The sequence below is a fragment of the Hypanus sabinus genome, chromosome 1 (assembly GCF_030144855.1).
Source record: "Hypanus sabinus isolate sHypSab1 chromosome 1, sHypSab1.hap1, whole genome shotgun sequence".
Lineage (NCBI taxonomy): Eukaryota > Metazoa > Chordata > Chondrichthyes > Myliobatiformes > Dasyatidae > Hypanus > Hypanus sabinus.
In genome coordinates, this window is record NC_082706.1 from 151,499,902 (window position 1) to 151,526,228 (window position 26,327).

Genomic DNA, 26,327 nt, shown 5'->3' on the forward strand with positions numbered 1-26,327 from the left:
AGTTAATTTGTTTTAGTAAAGCAACTCTAAACTTAGACTATTTATACAATGTACATTTTAAAAAATAGTGTTTCCATCCCAGTTTCTTTATGCAGTTGTGGAAATAACTCAAGTTCATTGTCAGAAACCTTGAGGCACGTGGCCACAGTAGAACTGACAGTGCCTTAGGAAAACAGAATCGAGGAGGCATTTGAATATAATAAAATCAAATACCAGGAGCTGGTGCAGCAGTGCCAGAGACAGGGGTGGGGGAACGATTGCAAGCCTATAGAGGTGGTGTACAGATATTTTGCTGGTAGCTTGCTATGCACAACTTCCCCTCTTGACATTTAGGGTGTTGCAAAGGAAAGAGCTATCAGGACTGTCACTGAGGCTGCTGAGTGAGCCTTCAGATGGCTATGGATCAAGAGGTGTGACCCGTGGACCAGTGCTGCTGGGACACAAGTTACACACACAAAATATCATTCTTCTGGGGCCAAGGTGCAATGTACAAAGTAACACACAGCACATAGTTATGACCCAGCAAATACAGTCACAAAATAATATTAGCACAAGTCTCTGAGTGACATGAGCTGAAGATTGACACGTTGACATCAAGTTCAAGGTGCATGTTTAAGTAAAACAGTATTATATTACTGGCATTATTATAATAGAACACACTGTAGTATAGAACTATGAACAAAGCAACAATAAAAGATGAAAAGAGACCAGTACAGAGTGAGAATGTGCCTGTGAGCTAGGAAGTGGGTTGGGGAGGAGTGGGAAGGGCAGGTCATTCAAGCAGGATGTAATTTTCCTAGGCTGCAGTTATTTTGTTTCGAAGAAACATTCCCACAATATTTACCAAAATATTATGGTTTAATTCCCTTTCCAGACATTTGAGGAAGAAATTCATATTGAAATTCCAATGCTAAAGCAGTTCTGCATACTGCCAATAGTCAGATTTTAAATTAGTCAGCCCTCCTCATCCGCAGGTTCCGCATGTGCAGATTCAACCAACCGCGGATCAAGAAAACCTGGAAGTTCTCTCTCCAGTACTCGTTGTTTGAGCATGCACAGACTATTTTTTCTTATCATTATTTCCTAAACAATAAGTATAACTATTTACATAGCATTTACATTGTATTAGGTATTATAAGTAATCTGGAGATGACTCAAAGTACAGGCAGTCTTTAAGTCAGATTTGTACGCAAGTTGGAACAGATACACCCGGTATTATTTAGTGTCAGTTAGTCAAACGTTTGTCTTAGTATATATTTTACCTTTCTATGCATATAAAACACTTAAGAAACGTATGCATTTCAATAATTAAACCACTGCATTGCTTAGTAATAATTGTAGCTTTCATCAGGGCAGGACCTTTAGCATGCTCCATTATTCTCACTTTATCCTTTAAAATTGTTCTGATCATTGACCGACTGTAGCCTAACGCTTTTCCAATGACTGATAGCATTTCACCTCTTTCCGATCGCTTTATTTTTTCCACTTTATTTTTAATTGCGATCATTTTCCATCAACAGAACAGAAACACTGCAGATTCGGCAGCAGCCGCAGGCAGCGGGACCTAAAGTCCATCGGACTGAGAAGGGTTAAATAAAGTCCAGCGCTCCGCTGAGTGCTAAAGTCGACCACACTGAGACATGTTAAATAAGGGACTTGAGTATCCGTGTTTTTTTGGTATCCGCGGGGGATTGGTCCCGGGACCAATCCCCCATGGATAAGGAGGGCTGACTGTATAACATAAAAATAAAGGCTGAATGCTCAGACTTAAAAGCAGTAATAGAATTGTTCTGAAGATGACTCTCCAATATTTCACCTCTAGAGTTTATTTGCACTATAGTTACCAATTTAGAATGATTTTTGACAGGTTTTTATATTGGATATTGGTAGTTAATTGTTCAAGTGGGTAATTTCTTAACAAGAATATTGCTGGCCAATATATTCCTCTACACTGCCTTCAAATTAAATCCTTCTTGTGTTATGCAGTATTTAGGTGAAAGATTGTGAGCTGCTAGCCAAAATCATCTGCATAAGCTAAAAATCACTGAAAACATTCAAACATCCTAGCATATTCTATTGCTACACTGAATTTAGTTTATGAACTGGGCAGGAAATGGCTGATGGAATATTACATGAAGTTGTCAATCAAATATATGAAAGTACTTTTTGAAATGGAGGGAAGTTGAAAAATATTTGTACTGAGAGAGACCTGAGTAAACCTTGAAGACAAATCACTAAAAGTTAACATGCAGATACAGAAAATTACAAAGACAAATGGTATATTGTCATTTACTGTAAGAGGATTTGAGCATAGAATAGACATACTATGAAATTAAAGGGTCCTGGTGAGATTACATCTGAAATATTATGCACCATTCCTGCTTCTCTAGCCAGGGACTGATAGCATATTCTCCGAAGTGTAACAAAGTTTTAACATATTGATTACTGAAATGGGGAGATTTGTCCAGTGCTTAGGTATTAAACAGATTGTATCTGCCTGTACTCTGTGTAAAAGAATAAGAGATGATCTCATTGAAATTCTTACTTGACCTTGTAGTCTGGATGCAGGAATATTGCTTCTACTGGCTGGGTACTAATGAACTTGCATATTTTTCAAAACAAGGAGTTGCCATTCAGGAGTGTGTTGAGAAGAAATTTCTTCTAGAAGAAACAAAATCACTGAATTCTGTAGTCAAGTGGTTTGTGCAAGTTCAGTTGCTGAATCTATTTAATGCAGAGACTGATACATTTTTGGCCAAACCACACTGAAATTATAGGAGAGCTATACTGCAATAAAGGATTAATTATGATGTTACTATGTGCAGAGAAAGCTAAAATGGCTTAATGCTACTTCCATTTCTAATGTACTTATGGTTGTAGAACAAAGCAGCATATTGATTTTAACAATTATAAAGCCCACAATTTATAAAGCTGTGAGTTTTATAACTGAATGCAGATTGTGAAAAAGGATTCTTTTCCACATGTTAAAACAAAAATCATAACTGAAGCTGCCAGAAATGTGTACAATTAGACACATAAATACCTATAAACACAGAAATTACATTAATAATTTTATTTTGCACATTTCTGTAAGAATACAACATCTGTATAAGCAGTCAGGGTATGATAGTCAAATTTACCTTTATTGATCCATATCTATCCCAATCCACTCTGAAGTCCCTAAAGATCATTCTACCATTTAAGACATTATTTGACAGCGCCTGTGCATACTTCAAATCATGAAGGCATTAACATTATATTCAAGAAGAAACATTGCTACATTAGTGCAAACACGAGGAAATCTGCAGATGCTGGAAATTCAAACAACGACACACACAAAATGCTGATAGAACACAGCAGGCTAGACAGCATCTATAGGGAGAAGTGATGTCGACGTTTCGGGCCGAGACCCTTCTCCGCCCGAAACGTCGACATCACTTCTCCCTATAGATGCTGCCTAGCCTGCTGTGTTCTACCAACATTGCTACATTAGTTACAGGTTGACTACCAATTTTCTGAAAACTGATAGTCCGGTACCTCTTTTAATTCCAATGAAATTACGAGACAGTTTACTGAGCGGCACCGCATGGCACTGTGTGTAGCGCACGCTCCGCCATCTGTGGCCAGTCTCATTTTGACAAAAGCACACTAACTTTATTACTTATTGATGGTAGTCCCAATATTTTTGCATATTTTTATGTATATTTATCTCAGAAGCCATAGTTATGGTTAAATGCAAGTACCAATGGCGGTGTCAAATGCAAACATCAGTCCGTATCAATCCAAGAGGAAGCTGAAAATGTTAAAAAAAACTTGACCGAAGTGTTTTCTGTGTAACTTATATGGAATTGTGTATGATATGAAGCAGCAAAAAGAAAAAGTGGTAATTCTACATAAACATTGATTCGCTAAAGCAAATGAGCATTAGAAAAACTACAGTAGTAGGTAAGAGCACAGAGCATGATCAAGTGATGAATGAATACCTCTGCCAGCATCGGTGTGATGAAGACAACTTGTCGGGCAGTATAATAATGAACCAAGCTAAGTTGTCCAAAAAGAACTTAAATTAGAATGTGCGTGGGACTATAGTGAAACATAGCTTCAAAGGTTTAAGAAGCATAGTGGAATTTCCATGCATAAAGCATGTGGAAAAAAACAGTCTGCAAACCATGAAAGAGCTACCGAGTATACGGATGCATTTGCAAAGCTCATAGCTGACAAAAATCTCAGTCCCGAGTGGGTGTGTAATGCAGTTGAAACTGCATTATACTGGCGATGCACACCTAGGAATATATTAGCAACAGAAGATGAAGATGATTGCACAGAATTCAAACAATCTAAGTGCTCCAATGCAACAGATATTCACAGATGTAAACCACTAGTGATCATAAGAAGTAAATGCCCAAGGGCCTTTAAGGTGTTAAAATATACCTAGTAACCTATTGAAGAAATAAAAATGGCTGAATTACCAGCCATGGTATTATCTTAGAGTAGTCTGAAAGGTATTTTGTACCAGAAGCCAGAGCACATTACACGTCCGTAAGGCTACCCTAAGATTGCAAAATTCTTCTTATTTTGAATAACTGTTTCAGCTCACCCCAAAGCTGAGTTCCTGTGTAAGAATATTTTTACAATGTATTTACCACCAAGCTGTATGTTGTTTATCCAATCCCAAGACCACGGAATACTGTGCTCTCTAATAGCCAAGTATCACTCACCTTTCATGAAATGTCTGTTGGATGAGGTGAATGCTGGCAATTCTGTACAAACATTTATGGAAGAATTTAACAAAGGACATTCTTTGGTTCATTGCTCGAGAGTGGGAGAAACTAGAGCCTTCAGCACTAAAGAATGGCTTGCATAAGTTGTGGCCTGCCTTAATGTTTGATAATGTACCTGAAGAAAACCTGGACAATGATTTTATAGGATTTTGTGTGCCAAAGGAAAAAGTAGTTTTTCATTATTTGTTTGCATGTGCAAAAACTGTTACAGGACCTGCTATCAAAAATATAGCAAGCAGTCTTAATGCAGAAAATCTATGTGAACGGATGATTGTTAACAACAAAGCACCTGCTGTGTATCACCTTACGGACTTGAAAATTATAGACAGTGTTCTCTGAATGCTGATAAAAACACTACAAGTGATGAAGATGGTACTGATGATGATAAGATGAATGAAACTGAAAGATTTACTATTGACAAGTTAGTTGAGTTGTTGGGTGATTTAATCAAAGGGTTAGAGAAACATACCTTCCTGATGTAACAAGAGTTAATGTATATTTATTTGATGCAAGATAAAAACACTTGAAACAACTTGCCTGGATGAAATCTTTAAAAAAATAACCAAGAAGCAACATTCTTTGTATGCACAGTAATAATTAAATATACATTTAATTTTTGTTTAATTTAGAATTCTTTTTAAGCTTCTACAGTCAATTTTTGCCATTATTATTGTGTGACCTCTTATAATCCAGCAAAAATGTTAATCTGGAAAGACTCAGGAACTGAGGGTGCCAGAAAATTGGTGATCAACCCATACATAGAGAAAAAAAATGTTTGTTTCAATCTTTAGTCCTAAAAAAATTCACAGAAAACATGGGCAGAGATTTTCCATGGCTCTTGTGGAAATTGACAGTCATTGTCCCAAAGGAATTCACATAACAGCTGTTAAAAAGAATGTCAAAAACAAAAAGACACAACAATGAATTACTGACTGTGCACTTACAACAGATAGTGTTTCACTTAAGGTGCCCGTAAGACTTACTGCATATAGAATTTGCTCTATTCAGTGTTACAGTTTAAAGATGCTGGTGGCCAGTTTATGAAATAAAAATTGGAAAAACTCGTGAGGTTATTGTTGAAAGATCAGAAAATCTGCAGATGCTGGAAATCCAAGCAACACACACAAAATGTTGGTGGAACTTAGCAGGCCAGGCAGCATCTACAGAATTAAAGACTTATGAATGATGAAGGGTCTCAGCCTGAAACATCGACTGTTTACTCTTTTCTATTGATGCTGCCTGGCTTGCTGAGTTCCTCCAGCATTTGTGTGTGTTGTGAGGTTATTGTTGAGCCCAATTACCATAAGGACAGCTCAAATTAGAGCAGTCCCTATTGCAACAATTCTCATGTGACTGCAGATAAAATAAGAGAGAAAAATACTGTCAATGTAATGTTAATTCATTGAATAGTACATTACAATGAGAGTATGGGGTGTCTAGAGAGGGGCATCACCTCTGGTGAAGGTGATTGTCATGTCCATTCTGGGGCAGCTCATTCACCTTTGGTCCCTACCAGACACTCAGCTCTCTCTAAGTAGCCATTTACAAGAAGCAGCAGCCACACACCAATACACCACTTTGACAGGCAGGCTAAACCAGGTGAGGACAGCTGGTGGTCACATACCCCAGTGAGATAAGAACATGTCAGTCCTAGCATGTGAAGTCAGCTGCAGCAGACTGGGTGGCTGAGATCTGCCGTGAGATCAAACGACAAGGAAGCCGGAGCTGCAATGCTCCGTAGAGAGTGAAGGGCATGACAAGTCATAAAAGACACGGTCATCCACTGCAACCAAGGAAAACCCCAGTTTGTGATGTTTGTTCCTGCCACTGGACCTGGACCTCTGAGGTCAAGAGAGTGTAAGTGCCCCAGTGCAACAGTTCTTCCACTATAAAAACTCTCCCGCACAAATCATCACCGGTCACAATGGACAACCACCGCTATGTATTACATCCAAAGGCACCACTGAAGCTGGATTTCAAATGCTTTGGAATGAATGACAATAAACTTTTCTAACCAGAAAGTATTAAACTTCATGAGTTGCAATTACATTCCTCCAGTCAAGCAAATCTAAGGCAAGTTACTTTGTAACAGTGCACAATTTTTAATATGTAGTTGTAACACCTCACCATTCACCCCTTTTTTGTAATAATTCTTAAAATATATATTGTTATTGTCATTTTTGCATGAAAACTTTCTTTTAATTATGAGCCAACATTCTTATTATGACTTTCTCCATTTTAACCTCACCTAGTTTAACAAAAAACCCATAGCAGTCTCAATAGGCTGAACTGTCTAATTCTGCTCTTGTCTTATGGTCTTATTCCTCCCTTTTGTCAAAGTATGCAGTGCAGTATTACTGTATTACTTATCTATCCTGATCTTCATAGCATATATTATTTTGAAAATGAGGATATAAGCATTTTAAGGAAGAGTCACAATGTGGAAGTTTAGTAATTAAATTAGACTTAAGAGTCCCTCAAATTGGATGGACAAAAAACTATCAGCATTCAGAAGGAAGCAATCAATTTGGCTCAGAATAAGAAAAGGGAGCAAGTACAAGAATCTACATTGAGGATATCATGGAGTATCATGGCCTATGAGATAGACTTTTGGAAGATGCAACATTGAATAAGACTGTACATGAGTTGTAATTTTAATACAGTATATTTGTGTTTTTCTAAGAACCTTGTCATGGTTTGGAAGCTTGCGTGCATCAATGACCCAGAGAGCTATGCTGGCTGGAATTAAGGCTTCAAGCTTTGACTCTTGGAAGGGTCACCCATGTCAAACAGGTCAGGATAGAGGCCAGCCTAAGAGCTGTCAACCAGTCCTCCAGGTTCAGGGTTTCAGCTCAGGGCTAACAACCCTGACCGGTCAAACAAACCTGTTAAGGAAACAGCAATAAAGAATCATTCTACATCTGAGTGGCTAAGAACAGACAGAGATGGAAGACCTTCACTGCTACACTAAACGTCAATGGCATAATGGACAGTAATAATATTTGTGCTAGCAAATAGTGAAGTTGGTGAAAAGAATTTCAAAGCAGAATATATTGCTTAAATGTGCTTCACAATACTGACTAGGAATGAGCTTCTGAGCACACGATGCAAATATTAACATTAATACGAGCTGTGAGAGCTTAGAAAGATTGGCAGCATCATCCTGAATAGAAGGTGGCATATACTGCTGGAGTTATAAGGAGATGGATATTTAGAAAGCTGTTAATAAAAGATGCAGAATATTGGTTCCAGCACACCCACAGCAGGACAGGGAGACAGCTGAGCATCCATAAGATGTGGCTACTTTCTGAATGAGATTCCGGAGTACCACCCAAGAGTTCATGTACTTGGTAACTGTCCCTCACCATCTGTGGCAATCTCAAAGCTTAAGGGAACAGTATCAAGGGTGAGAAGGATTTCAAGACTGAAGCATAGAAATATGTAGAAAGGCATTTCTATGTTGATGATGGACTTAAATCATTTTCTAGTGCAGAAAGAACAGTCAGAGAGTACTTAAAGTAGCTCAAGACATGAAGGTGTAGCCTAATCTCAGACTGCATAAGATTGCATCCAATAGTGCTGAGGTCATGTAATGCTTCCCATCTGAAGATCTGGCCAAAGGTCTACAGAACGTTGATCTTGGACAGACCTCCTTCCTATGCAGCATAGTCTGGGCCTTGGATAGGACCTCGTTACCAACACCCTTACTTTCCAGATTACTGTCAACTGCCTATTTGACCCACTTGGATTTGTTGCTCCAGTCAGTATCCAGGGGTGCTTTATGTCAAGAGGATTGACCTTGGACACTTGTAGATGGGATGTCCCACTCCCTAAAGAGAAATGACAGCAGTGGCAACAGTGATGTTCTTTCCTTCAGGATCTTATAAGCTTGAAAATTCCAAACACCTACATAATCATTTCACTGTCTACAGCTCAAAAGAAAGAGGTCTGCACCTTCTGTAAGGTGTCAACTAAAGCTATTGTTGCTGTTGCATACCTAAAGGTTACAGATGCTGCTGGGTATTGTGAAGCAGTGGGCAATCCTGGACAAGGCAAAGCTTGCTCCAAAACCATATCTCACCAAGATTTGAACTTGGTGCTGCTGTTCTAGCAGTTGGGATAGCAGAGAAGGTAACTGAAGAGCTGGACACAGAACCAGAAGATATCAAATTCTCTACTGACAACAATGTTGTACTCTGTTAAATATTTAATGAAACAAGGAGATTCCATGTTTAAGTACATAATATGATCCAACATATCAGGCAATCAACTCAGAAGAGCCAATGGAACAATACACCTACTAATCTCAACCCGGCTGATTAAGCCACAAGAAGGCTCCAAGCTAATCAGCTTTTCCACTCCTTATGGTTAACTGGAATAGCATCTCTTACTGATGCCCCCTCAGGAACATCATCAAGGCTGGTATTTTCAGTGTGAGAATGGTTGAAGTCTGTGCAGTAAGATGGTTTTAACACCAGTCTCTGAGTCTATCCTTCCTTTACCAAAGATTTAATGAAATTATCATTTGACTTTCAGTTTCAGCAGTTAAGTTTGACATCCTATAAATGCCAGGTGGGGCCTTTGGAGGTGCAGTTCATTTAATATGAAGCTTGTTTTATATGAACATTACTTCCTCTACGTATGTTGGTTTTTAAAAAATATATCATTTCCTGCGCAGGGTTAATTTTGATTTTGTTTTGAAGCACACAGTGGAAAGGCATCTATCTCCATCCTCTCATTAACTGCCTTTGAAACAGTAATACATTTTCAAAAGTAAAAACTCACTAAAAACCCTGAAGGAAGCTTCTGTTTAACTCACTGCATAGCTTTGTGCATCCACTCTGCAAGGGCACAGTGGTACAACTAAAAGAGTCGCTGCCCACAGTGTTAGTGACCAGAGTTCAATCCTGACCTGAGTTGCTTGTTATCTGTGTGGAGTTTATTCCATGACCAGGTGGCTTCCTCTAGGTGCTCGAGTTTCCTCCTATATCACAAAAACATGTTCAGTGGTAGGTTAACTGGCCACTGTAAATTGCCACTAGTGTATAGGTGAGTGACAGAATATGGGTGAAGTCAACGAGAATGTAGCAAGAATAAAAGATGTAGGATTTAGGTTAGAGAAGTGCAAGTAGGTCATTGATGGTTGGTGCAGACTCTGAGCTAAAGGACCTATTTTTTTGTGTACCTTTTTCAGATTCTAAGAGACAGCAATCGATATGCCACTGTCAATGAGTGAGATAAGATTAACTATTTATGTATGGCAGTATATTAGATCACCTCTCAATCCACTCAAACTTTCTCTACAGTCAATCTCTTCATTTTCAGAATGAATTTAGTGAACCTACTATATGTCCAATAAGCCTTTCATTAAATATTCAAACCATAAATGCATGCATTATTCACTTACATGTTTATGTGTTCCATGTCCTTTGCATAAAGCAAACACTCTAGTGACCTCCCTAACTAATTGTTGCATGTGATAACTCTATGTTTCTCATAATAGTTCAGAATTGATACTGGAGAAAGTGAAATGGAGGCTCATCACAGCTGTAAAGATAGAGAGATGGGGGGAGAGGGAGGGGTGGAGAGAGGGGGTGAAGGGGTGGGAGGATAAATGAGCATAACAAAGGCAGAGAGAGGATGGCAGGAAGTCAGGCAGCAAAAACTGAACCTTACTTTGAAAGTGGAAATGCTAATGTTTTGTAATGGGAAAGTGAAAACAAAATAATCTCAGAGGGAGCCCGTTTGAAAAGAATGTGTGCATGGTCAGAGAAATGAAAGTGATGGTGAAAATTACCTTGTTTGTTTTTAGGCTGGGGTGGGGGGGGGGAATAAACAGTTCAATACTAAAAAGAAATATTAGATTTTTAAAACAGGGAATACTCAATAATCCTACCATCTTAAAATGTCATCTTCCAAAATCAGACCAGAAATATTTGGAAAAATGTCTTCGCCCTGAAGCTCAGCTGCAATTGTAGTTATGGTAATAACAATTAAATAAAACTTAGTTCAACATATCAAGATCAGAGAGTGGAAAAAGAGAAAAAAAAGTGTAAAGTCATTCAAATGTAAGACCTGAACTGGCCAATTTCTTTGATGATCTGCTTGGCGTGGAATTGATTTGATGGTGCCCCAGTATCAGTGTTAGGCAGAACCACTTGCATAAATTTTGGTCCACTAATACAGAATAATACAGAGTCGTAACCACTGAACAACTTCCACAATTATATTTGTGTCCACCATGCCAAATGGGTTCTCCACTGGCCAGCTACTTCAATCCCACTTCCCATTTTCACACTGACATGTCTGTCTATGGCCTCCTCCACTATCATCCATGTTCACACAAAAACTAAAGGAACAGCACTTCATATTCTGATGTCTCCAACCTGCTGGCATGAACATCAAATTCTCATTCTTCCTGTAACCACTCCTCTCTGTCTATTTGCCTACTCCAGATCCTCCATCAACCTGTGTTCTTCCTCCCTCCTCATCTCCCTACCTGCCATATACTCTTTCCATCAGTTCCCTTCTGCACCTCCCTCACTTCCATGCTCCATCTTCCTCTCCTATCAGATTCCACTCTTTTCAGCTTCTCGCTTCATTCCCACTCTCCCTCTCCCCACCAGGATCCATCTGCCAGCTCTTGCTCCACTCCTTCCTTCCACCTTTTTATACTAGCTATAGACCTTCTGCCTTCCTAGTCCAAATGACGGGTGTTAACCTGAGGACCCAAACATTCATCTCCCTCCACAGATGACACTTAACCCAACCAGTTCCTACAATACTTTGCACGTTGCTCTAAGTGCTTGCAACTGCAGTCACTTGTGTCTCCTAATCAATTACAATTAGTATTTGTACAAAAGGGAAAAAAAGTATCATTGGCATGTAATTAGCTACATTAGATTTGTACAAAATACTTAGAAGTATAGAAAACCTACAGCACAAGACAGGCCCTTCGGTCCACAAAGTTGTGTCGAACATGTCCCTACCTTAGAGAGCTATAGGTAAGCCTAGTAATTTCTATTTAACTAAGCTCCACGTACCTATCTAAAAGTCTCTTAAAAGACCCTATTGTATCCGCCTCCACCACCGTTGCCAGCAACCCATTCCACGCACTCACCACTCTGAGTGAAAAACTTACCGCTGACATCTCCTCTGTATCTACTCCCCAGCACCTCAAACCTGTGTCCTCTTGTGGCAACCATTTCAGCCCTGGGAAAATTTATCAGATAACACTTAATAGATCTAGTTGCCACACCACAGGAAGAATACGTAAGGAACAGAGAGAGCAGAAGATATTCACCACACTATTTCCCTGGAATGCTGAGCTTTAGTTACAGGCTGGGTTTGTTCTCACTGGAAAGTAGAAAGCTGATGGGTGACCTTAGAGAAATTTTTAAAATAATGACAGACACGAAAAGGATGGATAGTTATCTTTTCTTCCTCCAGAACAGGGGAGTCTTGAACTAAAGGGCATAGATTTAAAGTGAGAGGAGAGAAATATAAAGGGAACCTGTGAGATACTCACACAGAAAGTGGTGAATATCCGGAACTAGCTGTCTGAGAAGATAGCGGAGGCACATTCAATTCCAACGGTTAAAAGGAAAGATATAGTAGAGAATTACAAATAGGATTAGTGTAGATTAGCGTCATGGTCAGTGTGGATAACGTGGACCAAGTAGGTCCAATTCTATTTTATTGTGCTCTATTATTTGAGAACAATACTGAATTATTACAATCATATTCCAATGATAACCTTATATACTCAATTAATGAATTTCTGAAGTTAAACCAAAATTCTACACTCACAACTTCATATTTTGTAAACTTGACCTGTAGTTCAGGCATTTTCAGTTATAGACGTGTTTATATTCTAATTGGCATTATTGTGTTACCCAAAAGATTCGATACGGTAATCAACTTGCCAGATCTACTTAGACAAAAACAGAAACCAAACAAAACTACATTAATTAGGACCAAACTAAGGAAATGCAAAATCTGTCTACATTTTACATAATTGACATATAATTATCAGTCAAGTTGGCTATATGAATGACTTACTTCTGTGCTGTAAATTTAATACAATTCTATGAGTAGACAAAACTGGAAAATGAACCCCTTTTAACAACAGGATGAATAAAATATATCAAATATTACAAGAAAGATATGATAATTATCATGCCATAGTAATCTATAATAAAGAAAATCTCATTATAGTGACAAATATTATACTTGATGCATACTGTTAGAAATAAAGATCTACTTAAATAGGCCTGATATTCTAACTTGGCACTCCCCAATCCCATGAGCCATTCTGCTCTTACATAAAAAGCACAGAGGTTTCAAAATGGCTTTGCAATCGCTCCTTCAGCATAAGCTGTAGCTTGAACATAACGGAGACTCATAGCCATTTTGAAGACTGATCATGAAAGCCCAAGGCAGTTCCACATGGCAATTTCTGGCCTCCTTGTTCCTGTCCCAACCCGTCTATGTTTCTGGGGATGATCTCTGTCTGGTTTTGTTCAAGCTAGGTCACTTTCAGTCCTGGAAAAATGGGGACAGGATGCAGTTCTCAATGAAATTTCCTCCTTGGTAAACAGGGAAATGTTAAACTGTCATCTGTAGCCCATTACCAAACCATTCTAGCTCCCTGCTTACAATGGATAGCTTCACAGGACACTTCTGTTCTCCGAGGCCAAAGCTTAAGCACATAATGAGTATGGATTGCTGCTCGCCCTGCAATCTCATCCCATGTCTTTCATTTCACTGGTTTCACCTGGCATAACACAGTGCAACATAGCTCAGGTCAATCAAGGGTGATCACACAGTATGCAGTGACTGATCTGTGATCCATTCAGCAAGCCTAATTCCCAACATCTCCTTTCTTCTGGAGATTTTGGGAGATATTCCTGAACCTCTACTGTATGTCGTCAAACAGAATACAAGGAAGTGTCAGCTAGTATAAGAAATTAACAGAATGTGGAGGTCATTTAAGCCTCACTTAACTTGTCAATATTTAGATACCAGATATGCTGATTGCTATGCACAGCATACTTTAAAGCTTCAGGGAGGTGGTCCAGATAGGAAATATTACACCATCGTTCATAAAACAGCAATGCAGTGAAAATTCATTTGCCTAATGTATTCCAAAGCATAAGCTATGTGCATCAATAAATACAGTCATTTATGGGCTGCATCCAAAGTTCCACTCTTGCACATGGAGCCACAATTGCAGTAAAAGCCAACTGTGAGGTGCAGCAAAGGCAATTCCCTCCCATTATATAACCCCACAAGTTAAAGCAATCAATTAAAATCCTTGTTTGATACAAAGATGTCAAATGACAAATTTTAAACCCCACACAATAGTTCTATACTAAAACCAATATATGATGCCTGAGTTCATGAAGCTCAAGCAACGAAAATTTATAAAGCACAATTTATTTCTCTGTTGCTTCAAGACTAGCACCAGAATGCATTCTTGATTGGTTTTCCTTCATATAAAATTATTCTACCATTTTTCACTTGCAGGTTTTGTCATGCAAGTCATGGAAAATTCAGAGACAAGTGTTACATTAGACCTTGTGGAAGGCTAGTTTAGAAACTGCAGGGCCTTAGCAGAGATATTTAAAACATACATAGCAACTGGTGATGTGCTGGAAGATTGGAAGATAGCTAATGTTGTTGTTGTTTAAGAGAGGCTCTAAGAATAAGCCAGCAAATTATAGGCTGGTGAACTTGACATCTGTAGGGGTTAATTATTGGAAGGTATTCTCAGGGACCACTGGATTTAAGTATTTGACTAGATATGGACTGATTTAGCAATAATCAACATGGTTTTGTGCATGGTAGGTCATGTCCAATCAATGTTGGAATTTTTTGAGGAAGTGACCAGGAACATTGATAAAGGCAAGAAGACCGTGGAAGTTGGATTTTAGCAAGGCCTTTGAGAAAGTCCTACATGGGAGATTGATCAAAGAGTTCAGACACTTGGTATTCAGGATGAGGTAGTAAACTGGATTAGACATTTGCTTCACAGGGAAAGCCAGACAGCAATTGTAGATAGATGCCTCTCTGACTGGAACCTGTAACTAGCATTGTGCTGCAGGGATTATTGTTGGACCAATTGTTGTCCATTGTCCATAACACCGATCTGGATAATAATGTACTAAACTGGATCAACAAATTTGTGAATGACACCAAGACTGGGGGTGTTGTGGACAGCGAGGAAGATTATCAAAACTTGTAGCGGGATCTGGAGCAGCTGGGAAACTGGGCCATAAAAAAAAAGCATGTGTGAATTATTACAGACAATTCTGAGGTGTTGCAGTTTGGAAGGGCAAACCAGAGTAGCTCTTACACACTGAGGAGTATGGTAGAACAGGGGAAACTGAGAATACAGATCCTTAATTCCTTGAAAGTGGTGTCACAGGTAGATAGTGTAGTAAAGAGTGCTTTTAGTACATTGACTGTAAATCAAAGTATCGAGTACAGAAGTTGGAATGTCATTTTGAAGTTGTATAAGATGATACTGAAGCCTAATCTGGAGTATTGTGCATAGTTCTAGTCCCCTACCTACCTAGGCCAGTCACATAGTTGCTATAGTACCTTTTACTTCTGTGTTAAAAGGTGAGGAATAATTTTTACACAGTACAGGCCAGCTTTAGTTGGTGCTAGATCTCAGTAAATTTTATCCCTGTTGAGGTGATATACCAATGAACAAAGCAATTAGGTACTGTCTGTATGATGGCACCGTAACAATCAGCAGATGATATCTTTGTGGAGAGACAACATGATGGCATCATCTTACCCCACAGAAGACAAGATTAGTTACTGGATGCCATAGTTAGTGGCAAGGAAAGCAAAAAATAGTTAACCTCCTATCTAATTTGCGTAGTGACATCCTAACTCATTAATCTACTCACAATATCTGTTCACTACATGTTTCCGGTGATTAAATTTGCATCCCAAACCTGACACCTGGAGTCTAGGTTCTGCCCTGGATGATGCTACTAATGAAAACACAGAAGTTGATGGGTATGCACAGCATAACTAACCCGAGTCTGGAAACTGGACGTCAAAATGAAAGTGACTGGCAAATTAATAGCACACCTACAAAGTTGCATTTGATGGCAGGTATCTTATGTTCAATTTTAGCACAAGTTGAACACAAAAGAATGGAATATTATTTTGTTTCTGAGCCAGTTAAGCTTTCCATCAACATAGGAGTGAGGATATTAGTGATCAATAAGGCTCACAGGGTGTCATAGCAGTCTAGCAATCATCTTCCAGCATATTTCCAAAATTACTGAGGCACCACTTCATTGCCCTCAGTCAAGATACAATATTCATGATGCAACCAATACAAACAAATCATAAAGTGCAACTGAAATGATGATATACTTGCATTTCTTACTTGTAAAAGAAAACTGCAATCAACAAATATTGTACAATATCTCAGAAACATACGCAATTAAGAAAAACAATTGAAAGGAAAGAACAAAAAATCTGCAATTTGAAACAAAAAAAACTGCTGGAGATAACTTTCTGTCTCTCTGTTCTGAAATGTGATGTTATTGATGGGATTACGTATGTAACCCTTACCCAACAGGCTGATATATGTCTAGGGGAAAAAGGAGATCCAGCCACTCTCCAACCCACCTCCCGTACATGCAGGTGCTGTGAGAATCGAGTTAATGCCTCGCGCCCGCCAACAGTATCAAACCCACAACAAATACCGTTATGAAATACACTTTAAAGAGTTTACTAAAATTAAAAAAAGTAGTAGGCTATATATATATATACACACACAAGGAAAAAAACAAAAGGCGCCAACTTATCAAAGTTCAGTCTGTTTAGTGCACTCGTTGGAGCTCAATCAACGAACCAATCGACCCATCCGGCCGTCGCACCTGGGACCACCCCGGTGGTCTTACGAGCAGTCCAGCACATGTCCACCTTCCTCAGCGTCTTCCTCGGCCTCTCCCTTCCACCAAAAAAACGCGAGAAAAACCCCTCCCCCAAATTCCCAGCATCACAAGACACAATAACATTCCCCATTGATTAACAAATGAATACAATTACCATATCAGCCATTCTAAAGTGAAACAATGGTGAGAGAAACACTTATCCGACAAAGAAGCATTCCTACTTGTAACAAACCAAAGAGGCCATTCTGAGTAACATACACAGGACATTGTACACGTAGTGTGCATGTAACTTACCACACATAATGAACTTGCAGACCAAAACAGCCATTCTAAACCAAGAGCTGATTGTGGTTATTTTAATAAGGTCTCCAGCACTCCACTCCATTGAAAGTCCGTAGTTTTCCTACCAACTGTGCTGCAGTCTCTGGGTCAGAACTTCATTGGAACAAAGGTAAGCACCAGGCAGTCACCAAGGGAATATTCAAGAATGATTAGATGATGCTTATTATTTTGATTTACAAATGGTGACTAACTTTGCCAAGCATTGTGAAGTAATTGACTGATCTCAAACATTATTCCTTGCTGAGGCTAATTAAACTATTTCCTGTTGATCCAGGTGTCTATGTGCTCCTCTGGAGTGTCCTTCCCCTACTCCTCACTTTTCTAGCAATTTCTACTGCTCTGTGTGCCTCTGCTCATTTTTTTTTTGAGGAATGCCCACTAATACTCATATCTGGGAGCAATTAATTACTACTGAAGACTTAAATTTCTTAAGCACCTGGCATACAACTCCCTATAGACTTTGGTAAGTTTAAGGATCTGGAAAGAACTAAACCATTATTCAATCAATGCAACAGCAAGTAGGGGGAGTTTCTTACAGCTGGTGAAAACTAGTATGCTCAATCAATACATGGAATTAGGTGGAGCATTAAGCTCCAATTTAGCAAGGCTCATCACAAATCAATTTTCAACACCATGCTATTCTCCATACTCACAGTTAACAACACATAGTAACCATCTTCCTAACATCTTCCTAGCATAAACGCAATCTACAAGTTAAACATGCATTGGTCACCAAACTGAAAAGAACTCAAAGCCATAAGCATCAAGCAAGTAGACATTATACAGCTGAGTGTTGAGACTCTAAACGCTAAAAATTATTTTAAGATGGTGTGATTTTTTTTCAGAGCAGTACTGTAATAACTGAATCAGATATTAACACTAGGGCTAATATTAGTACTTATGGCTTCTCTCACTGTATTTTAAGCAGAAGTACTAGTTTAAAAAAAAAGAGAAATTACACAAACATTTCTGGAAGATAAGGTTCTATTAAATATTATTCTTGAGATTTGACCACATAGATATAGCCAGACAATTCAGAACACTACTAACAATGTGATATTCTATCAGAAATCTAATGGATTGCATATACAATCATTTAGAATAGACGGGGATTGATTAGGGATAATCAATATGGCTTTGTGCGTAGTAGGTTGAGTCCAACTAATCTTACAGTGTTTTTCAAGGTATTTGCCAGGAAGATCGATGAAGGCAAGGCAGTGGCTGTTGCCTACAAAGACTTTAACAAGTCCTTTGACGAAGTCCTGCATGGGAGGTTGGGCAAAAAGGTTCAATTGCTTGGCATTTATGTTGAGGTAATAAATATGGGCTATGTAGAAGAAGCCAGGGAATGGTTAAAGATGTTTGCCACTCCGACTGGAGGCCTGTGACTAGTGGAGTACTGCGGGGTCTGTTGTTGTTTGTCATCTATATCAACGATCTAGATGACAATGTGGTAAACTAGATCAGCAAATTTGCAGTTAACACCAAATTTGGGTGAGGAAGCGAGGAAGACTATCAAAGCTTGCAGTGAGATCTGGACCAGCTGGAAATATGGGCTGAAAGATGGCAGATGAAATTGAATGCAGACAAGTATCAGGTGTTGCACTTCGGCAAGGACCAACCAGGGTAGGTGTTACATAGTAAATGGTAGGGCACCGAGGACTGCTGAAGAATAAAGGGATCTGGGAATACAGTTTGATAATTCCTTGAAAGTGGCGTCACAGGTAAACAGGGTTGTAAAGAAAGCTTATGGCATAATGGCCTTTATAAATCAAAATAATGAGTGCAGGAGTTAGAATGTAATATTGATGTTTTATAAGATGTTACTGAGGCCTAATTTGGAGTATTATGTACCGTTTTGGTTGCCTACCAACAAGAAAGACGTTGTCAATAATGTTGAAAGAGTGCAGAGAAAATTTACAAGAATGTTGCCAGGACTTAAAGGACCTGAGTTATAGGGAAAACTTGAATAGGTTAGGGCTTTATTCCCTAGAGTGTAGAAGAGTGAGGGGTGATTTGACAGAAGTATACAGAACTAGGAATGGTATAGATAGGGTAAATGCAAATAGGCATTTTCCACTGAGATTTGGTGAGATGAGAACTAGAGGTCATGGGTTAAGGGTGAAAAGTGAAATGTTTAAGGAGAACATGAGGGGAAGTTCTTCACAGAGGGTTGCAAGAGTGTGAAATGAGCTGCCAGTGAAGTAGTGGCTGTGGATTTGATTGCAACATTAAGAGAAATTTGGATAGGCATGTGGATGTGAGGGGTATGGAGGGCTGTAACCTGGTGTAGGTCGATGAGACTAGGCAGATTAATACATCTGTGCCATATGGTCAAGAATCAAAATTCAAATGCATCTATTATCAAAGAATGTATACATTATACAACCTTGAGACTTGCTTGCTTACAGGTAACCACAAAGCAAGAAAGAACCCAATTAAAGAAAAAAAAACACCCAATGTGCAAGAGAATGAAAAAAAAAAACACAAATCATGTAAACAACTGAAGCGAACAACAATATTCCAAACCAAAATTAAGTCCTCTGATCCAAATCCTGGAGCAGGCTGGAGTAGGCCGATAGCCTCACTTATCAGTTCATCATATTAGCAGGCATGGAGCACAGCAGCCAGGGCAGTCTTCACAGTCTTAGTGCCTCAGAGAGAGGAGTTCCAACCTCTGAGAATGAACAAAATTGGCTCTCGTCCCAGATCCCAACACACTATCTTTTCAGTCTATCTGGACTGGCGTATAAATTGACCAAACAGAGCAGTGAAAGGCTCTTGTCACAACTGCTGAATGGACCTCTTATATGATAAAGATGAAAACTAGATCCAACAATCCACCTCATCACAAATTTTGCATATGCACTTCCTCTGTAAGACAAAGGAGATGGTGATGCACTTTCGGAAGACTAAGCCTATATTGCTCCCTGTTACTATTGATGGTGAGGATGTAGATATGATGAGGACCTATAAGTACCTGAGGGTGCAGGTGGATGACAGGAGTTGAATGGTGAACCAACACAGAGGCTCTACTAATTGAGGAGACTGAGGTCCTTTGGAGTATGGAGGCCACTCCTTCACATGTTCTAACAGTCTGTTGTCGCCAGTATGATTTTCTATGCAGTGGTGTGCTGGGGCTATGACATGAACATGGGTAATGCCAACAGGCTCAATAAACTGATTAGGGAGGCTCTGTTATAGGATTCAAACTGGATACACTGGAGACTATGACAGATCAAAGGACCCTATGGAAATGCAGGCAATTCTGGACAACGTTTCTCATCCTCTGCATGCCACCTTGGCTGAACGGAGGAGCACTTTTAGTAAGAGACTAAGATAACTGTGCTGCTCCAAAGAGCGTTTTATGAGGTCATTCTTACCCTCGGCCTAATGAGTCTATAATGAGTCAACCTATAGCCAGGGAAATGATGACCCTCCTCCTGTTAGACTGTTTGAAGTAACTTATTTTTTAAAAATTCTTTCTTATTTCTCTTCTAATATTTGTATATCTGTGCACTTGTAATGCTACAGTGACACTGTAATTTCCTTTGGGATCAATAAAGCATCTATCTGTAACTGTAATTCTATATTCTGCATTCTGTTGTTGCCTTTCCTTTTTTATAAAAACTACCTGAATCTACTTATGCTTTGAAATTATATACATGGATGGCATGCAAATCAAAGATTTTTCACTGTATCTTTTTACATGTGACAATAATAAACCTGAAGAAGGGTCTTGGGCCGAAATGTTGACTGCTTATTCGTTTCCAAAGATACTGCCTGACATGCTGAGTTCCTCCAGCATTCTGTGTGTTGCTTTGGATTCCAGCATCTGCAGATTTTCTCCTGTTTACAGTAAACCAGTGATACTTTTAACAGGTGGGGGGAAAACTAAGCCAAAAGAACAACGCACACAAAATGCTGGAGGAACTCAGCAAGCCAGGCAGCATCTACGGAAAAAAAGCATAGTTGACATTTCAGGACGAAACCCTTCAGCAAGACCAGAGAATAAAAGCCGAGGAGTAGATTTGAAAGATGCGGGGGAGGGGAGAGAGAAACACCATGCAACAGGTGAAACTTGGAGGAGGAGGGATGAAGCAAAGAACTAGGAAGTTGATTGGTGAAAGAGACAGGTCATGGAAGAAAGAAAAAAGGGCAGGGAGACCGCTCTATGCTCCTTCCACCAAAACAAGCGGGATCCCCCAGTGACTACTCATTTTAATTCCACTTCTCATTCCAATATGTCCATCCACGGCCTCTGGTCGTGCTAAGGCCACACTTAGGTTGGAGGGACACCACCATTTTTCCATTTGCGTAGCCTCCAATCTGATGGCATGAATATAGATTTCTCAAACTTCCATTAATGTGTCCCACCCCCCTTTCACCATTTCCCATCCTCTTTTCCCACTCTTATGTTATTTCCTTGCCTGCCCATCACCTCCCCCCAGTGCTCCTCCAGCTCCCCCTTTTCGTTTCTCTGAAATCTACAGAACCTATAGATTTTCTCATTTGTGATTTGATCACCCAAAAGAAAACCTCTTTTCCGAACCCCTCCCCCCACTCTCACTTTCCACAGGGCTTGCTCTTTACATGACTCCTTTGTCCATTCATCCCTCCATACTGATCTCCCACCTGGCCCCTTATCCCTGCAAGCGAGATAAGTGCTACACCTGCCCACACATCTCCCTCATCACCATTCAAGGTTCAAAACAGTTCTTCCAGGTGCAGCAACACTTCACTTACTGGTCTGTCAAGGTCATCTACAGTATCTGGTGCTCCCAGTGCAAATGTAGATTGGGGGACCGCTTCCTCTAGCACCTTTGTTTCTTCCATCACAGAAGGCAGGGTTTTCAGGTAGCCACCTATTTTAATTCTACTTCCCATTCACATATGTCAGTCAATGGTCTCTTCTACAATACCTCATATTTCACTTCAGTAGTGTCCAATTTGATGGCATAAACATTGATTTCTCGAACTTTCAACAATTTGCTCCCTTTTCCCCTTGTTTTTTTTTCTTTCTTCATTTTGGCTTCCCTCTTATATCCCCTTCCTTCTCTTCACCTGCCTCTCACCTCCTGGTGCTCCTCATCCTTCCTTTTCTCCCATGATCCACTCTTCTCTCCTATCAGATTCCTTCTTCTTCTTCAGCCTTTTACCTCTTCAACCATTCACCTCCCAGCTTCTCACTTCATTTCCCTCCCCCACCTACTCCATTAATTGATTTCACTTCTCACCTGCCAGCTTGTACTTCTTGTACTCTGTCCCCGCGCCCCAACCTTCCTATTGTGGCATCTTCCCCTTCTTTTCCAGTCCTGATGAAGGATCGGGACCTGAAACATCGACTGCTTACTCCCCTCTATAGATGCTGCCTGACCTGCTGAGTTCCTCTAGCATTTGTATGTATATGGTCACAGGGAGAAAATGCAAATTCTACAGAAAGAGCACTGGAGGTTGCAGTTGCTAGAGGTGTGAGGCAGCAGTTCTACCAGCTATGCCACTATGCCAACAGAAGTGAGTAAAGACTGTTTAAAATATGATGCACATGGCATCATAACTACACGAAACCAGACAGAGACTGTAATCATAGTCTGTCTGTATAAGACATGTACAAAGCATTGTTATTAACAGTGCCAAGTAACTGATGCTCTTTGAAGGTCTGAATATTAATCTGCCTATTTATGCAACTGAGCATGAAATATTTCATGATAATAGTTAAAGGGCAAACAGTTCTCCATTTTATATACAAAATGCATTCTTCAGCAAAGACTCTCAACTTCCTTGTAACTTGTGGACTTCTACTATCAATTTTCTGGAGCTTCCGCAGAAGTTCCGTCAGGGTTAAGGAGTATATGGGAAACCTCTATATACATTCAGTTCTTAAAAAGGTAGGATTTATGGAATACATAAAGTATCATATATTATCTTTGAGAAGAAATTAAAGTAACACAACAGGGCCATAGTGGTCAATGTGAGAATATATAATAAAGAGCTCTTTTCATCTCTTACTCTTATATTTTCATATTTTCTAATGACACTGTAAGAGATAACCATTCAGCCTATAGAGCTCTCAAAGCAATACGAACTGTTCCACTTATTCTTCTGTAAACTATTCTCTCTGACATGTACATCAACTCCCCCAGACTTTCTGGTACCATGTATATTAGGATCAAATTAAAGGAGCTAATTTGGAAGCTCCAAACTGGCAGCCTCCAAATTAGTTCCTTGACTTTTGAGGATTTTCAAATGTAGTTAAGTTGTCTTGAGGCATCAGAATAGACAGTCTACAAAAGAAAATTTTAATTTATCAACAAAAAACTTCACTGACAGCACAATAGTCTGCACCAAACACAAATTATTGAGTCATCATTACCTTGCTGTTTATGTGCCCACTGTATGTAATTTTGTTACCATATTAGTCGTGTTGCAGTCAAGGCTATATCTTAACAGCACAAGTAACACCTGCTTTTGGTCATAATGGAACATCTACACTATGAGAACTGCAAATTTGCCCTTATAGAATTCACAAATCATGACCCAAAAATTAAGATACAGAATAAGATTCAATTTTGTGGAATCTATATCAAGAAAATAATCATATAAGCAATCTTTTTTTCAAACACACATTCTTTGACTTGGGCAGTGTTGGTGTCACTTTGTGTTACAGAAAATCGCAATATAATCTATTTGCTAGGAACACAACACACCCAAACCTAACCTATCCACCACCTGTAATACAGAGGTTGTTTGTTCTTGGAAAACAAAATGTACTGTAGACCATAGAATTTGAAACAAAAACGAAGTGCTGAAGACAATTTTCATCTTACAGCTTCCTCCATCTCTTCAGAAAATTGTAACCCCTCCACTATTTCTTCAGGTTCTCAGAAAGTCCATCATTAAGGATCTCCACCACACAGGACATGCCCTCTTCTCATTACTTTTGTCAAAGAGAAGGTACAAAAGCTTGAAAATGCACACTCAACATTTTAGAGACACCTTCTTCCTCCTCCCCCTCACTTTTAAATTTCTGAATTGACAATTAACCTATGAATATACTACTTCACAATTGTTACTCATACACACACAGAAAAGAAAGAATTAGGGTGTGTAAAACTTTTGCATAGTGCTGTAGTAATTTTATGTATTCACTATACTGTTGCCACACAAAAAAAATCATTACATCTATGAATGATGAGAACCCTGACGCTGATATGGGTCTCAGTTGTGGACTGAGAGTGGAAAGAGGGCAGGGAGAGGTGTATCATGGTTGGCAAAAGGGGAAGGCAGAGAGGAGAGAGCGGGAAGCACCAGAGAGCCATCTGCAATGATTAATAAACCAAACGTTTGGAATAAAATTACCTTGTCTTGAGGACTGGGTGTGTCTGCATGGATGACTGTCTGCATGGATGACAATCTCCACCCACCCCAGCACTCCTGTTGCTTGTCCCACAACCATCCTGCAGCTCACCACCCTCACCATTCCCAAAATCCTAAAATCCTTTGCTCCCGCAGCTTTACAAACTCGCTCTCTGCTCCACATTGACTACAGAGTGCTGTGCATAAGGCTGAGGCAGCCTAGCTGTACATATTTGCCCGACGCTTTTGCACAGTAGTGTATTATATATTATATATAATACACACACATATATTTATATATAATACACACACATATATTTATATATGTGTATGTGTGTCTCATTATAATATATAGCATTTTTTTTGCACTGCACTGCTGCTGTTTTATGACATAAGTACGTGATAATAAACCTGATTCTTATTCAGATTCAGAAAGGGTCCCTAATTCTAAGCATTAAGTTGTTTCTTTCCAATCAAAGGTTCCTCAACAGTTCTTCACTATTCTGAAGTGTTTGACATCTAGTGGTTGAGAAAGGTGCTATAAGGATGTAAAGATATCTAGCTTGTTTGGTTATTTATTGAGATAGAGCATGGAATAGGCCTTTCCATCTCTGAGCTATGCTGCCCAGCAACCCCTGGCTTCACCACAGCCTGATCATGTGACATTTATAATGTCCAATTAACCTTCCAACCAGAACATCTTTGGATTGTGGGAGGAAAGCAGAGCATCCAGAAGAACCCCCTGCGGTCAAGGAGAAAACGTATAAATTCCTTATAGACAGCAGTGAGAAATCAACCTAGGTCTCTGGTACTGTAAAGCATTGTGCTATCTACTATGCTATCATACCTCCTCTTGGTGAAATAAAGCATCTGTACTCAAGTGGGTGCACATCCTTCCCAGCTTATGAATGCTCAAATTCTATACAGACTGCACGTACGGTGAGTGTTTGGGAAATCAGAGGATGGCTTTGATGGCTGCTGCTGGGCTGTTCCAGCTTTTTGCTTGAATGTTGTCACATCAAACCCATAAAGAATCCACGTTTGCACACTGCTTCTCTAGATTATTATTCCTCTGGGACAAATCATCTCCAAAGGCATCTTCTGCCATGTGAGAACTCATTTTACTTTTCAAACTCATGAACTGTTCAGGCTAAGAACAGTCCTCAGGAACAGAAATGTGCCATAACCTGGGGAAGACCTCCAGTGAGAGAAACCTATGCAGGCACTCTGCTCTGATTAGCCTATTCTGTGGCCTTCTGCCTCACATCTTGAAGCACTGTTGCTGCAGCTATTCTGAAAGATAAACTGGAAACTACTGAAATCATTTGGGAAATGAAAGCTCTGCCCCAAGGACTATTCTGATGGATTACTGAAAGACTGTGATGTTTTAAGGAGCCATCCATTGTTTCAAAGTGTCTCTATTCAACAGAAACATATATTTTAAAAAATATTATCATTCAGAACCATGATCAACTTTTAAATACTAAAACATCAATATGAATTTTTAAATAATCCTCAACTTTTGTTTTATATTAGCAACCCACTCTATTCAAATCAATTACATGTATAATGCAGGAATATAGTAGTCATGGCCTACAAAGTCGATACCAGACATTGTACAGGTTGGTACCCCTTATTCAAAATCCTTGGGGCCAGAAGTGTTTCAGCTTTCAGATTTTGGAATATATAATGAGATAGCTTGGGATTGTCGTCATTGATGACTCTGAATTTATGCACTACCGGCAAGCAGTCTTTGTCTTACATGTGTTCATCACACATACTGTATGTACTGATGCAGTCATTCAGCGTGTTAGCTTTTCATCAGTGACAATCTTGGCAAACTCCTCAATGAATTTCTCTGCTGCTTTGTGATCAGCAGACACTATCAAAATCTTTAAAAATTTAACGCCGTAGCTCTTCT

The 26,327-nt window shown here is 39.4% G+C and overlaps 1 protein-coding gene across 1 annotated transcript in view; it reads right to left on the reverse strand.

Moving 5' to 3' along the window:
• The window catches only part of LOC132399121 (NEDD4-like E3 ubiquitin-protein ligase WWP1), a 152,128-nt gene that overhangs the window by 107,571 nt on the left and 18,230 nt on the right, over positions 1-26,327 (reverse strand). The gene's annotated exons all lie outside the window — the stretch shown is intronic.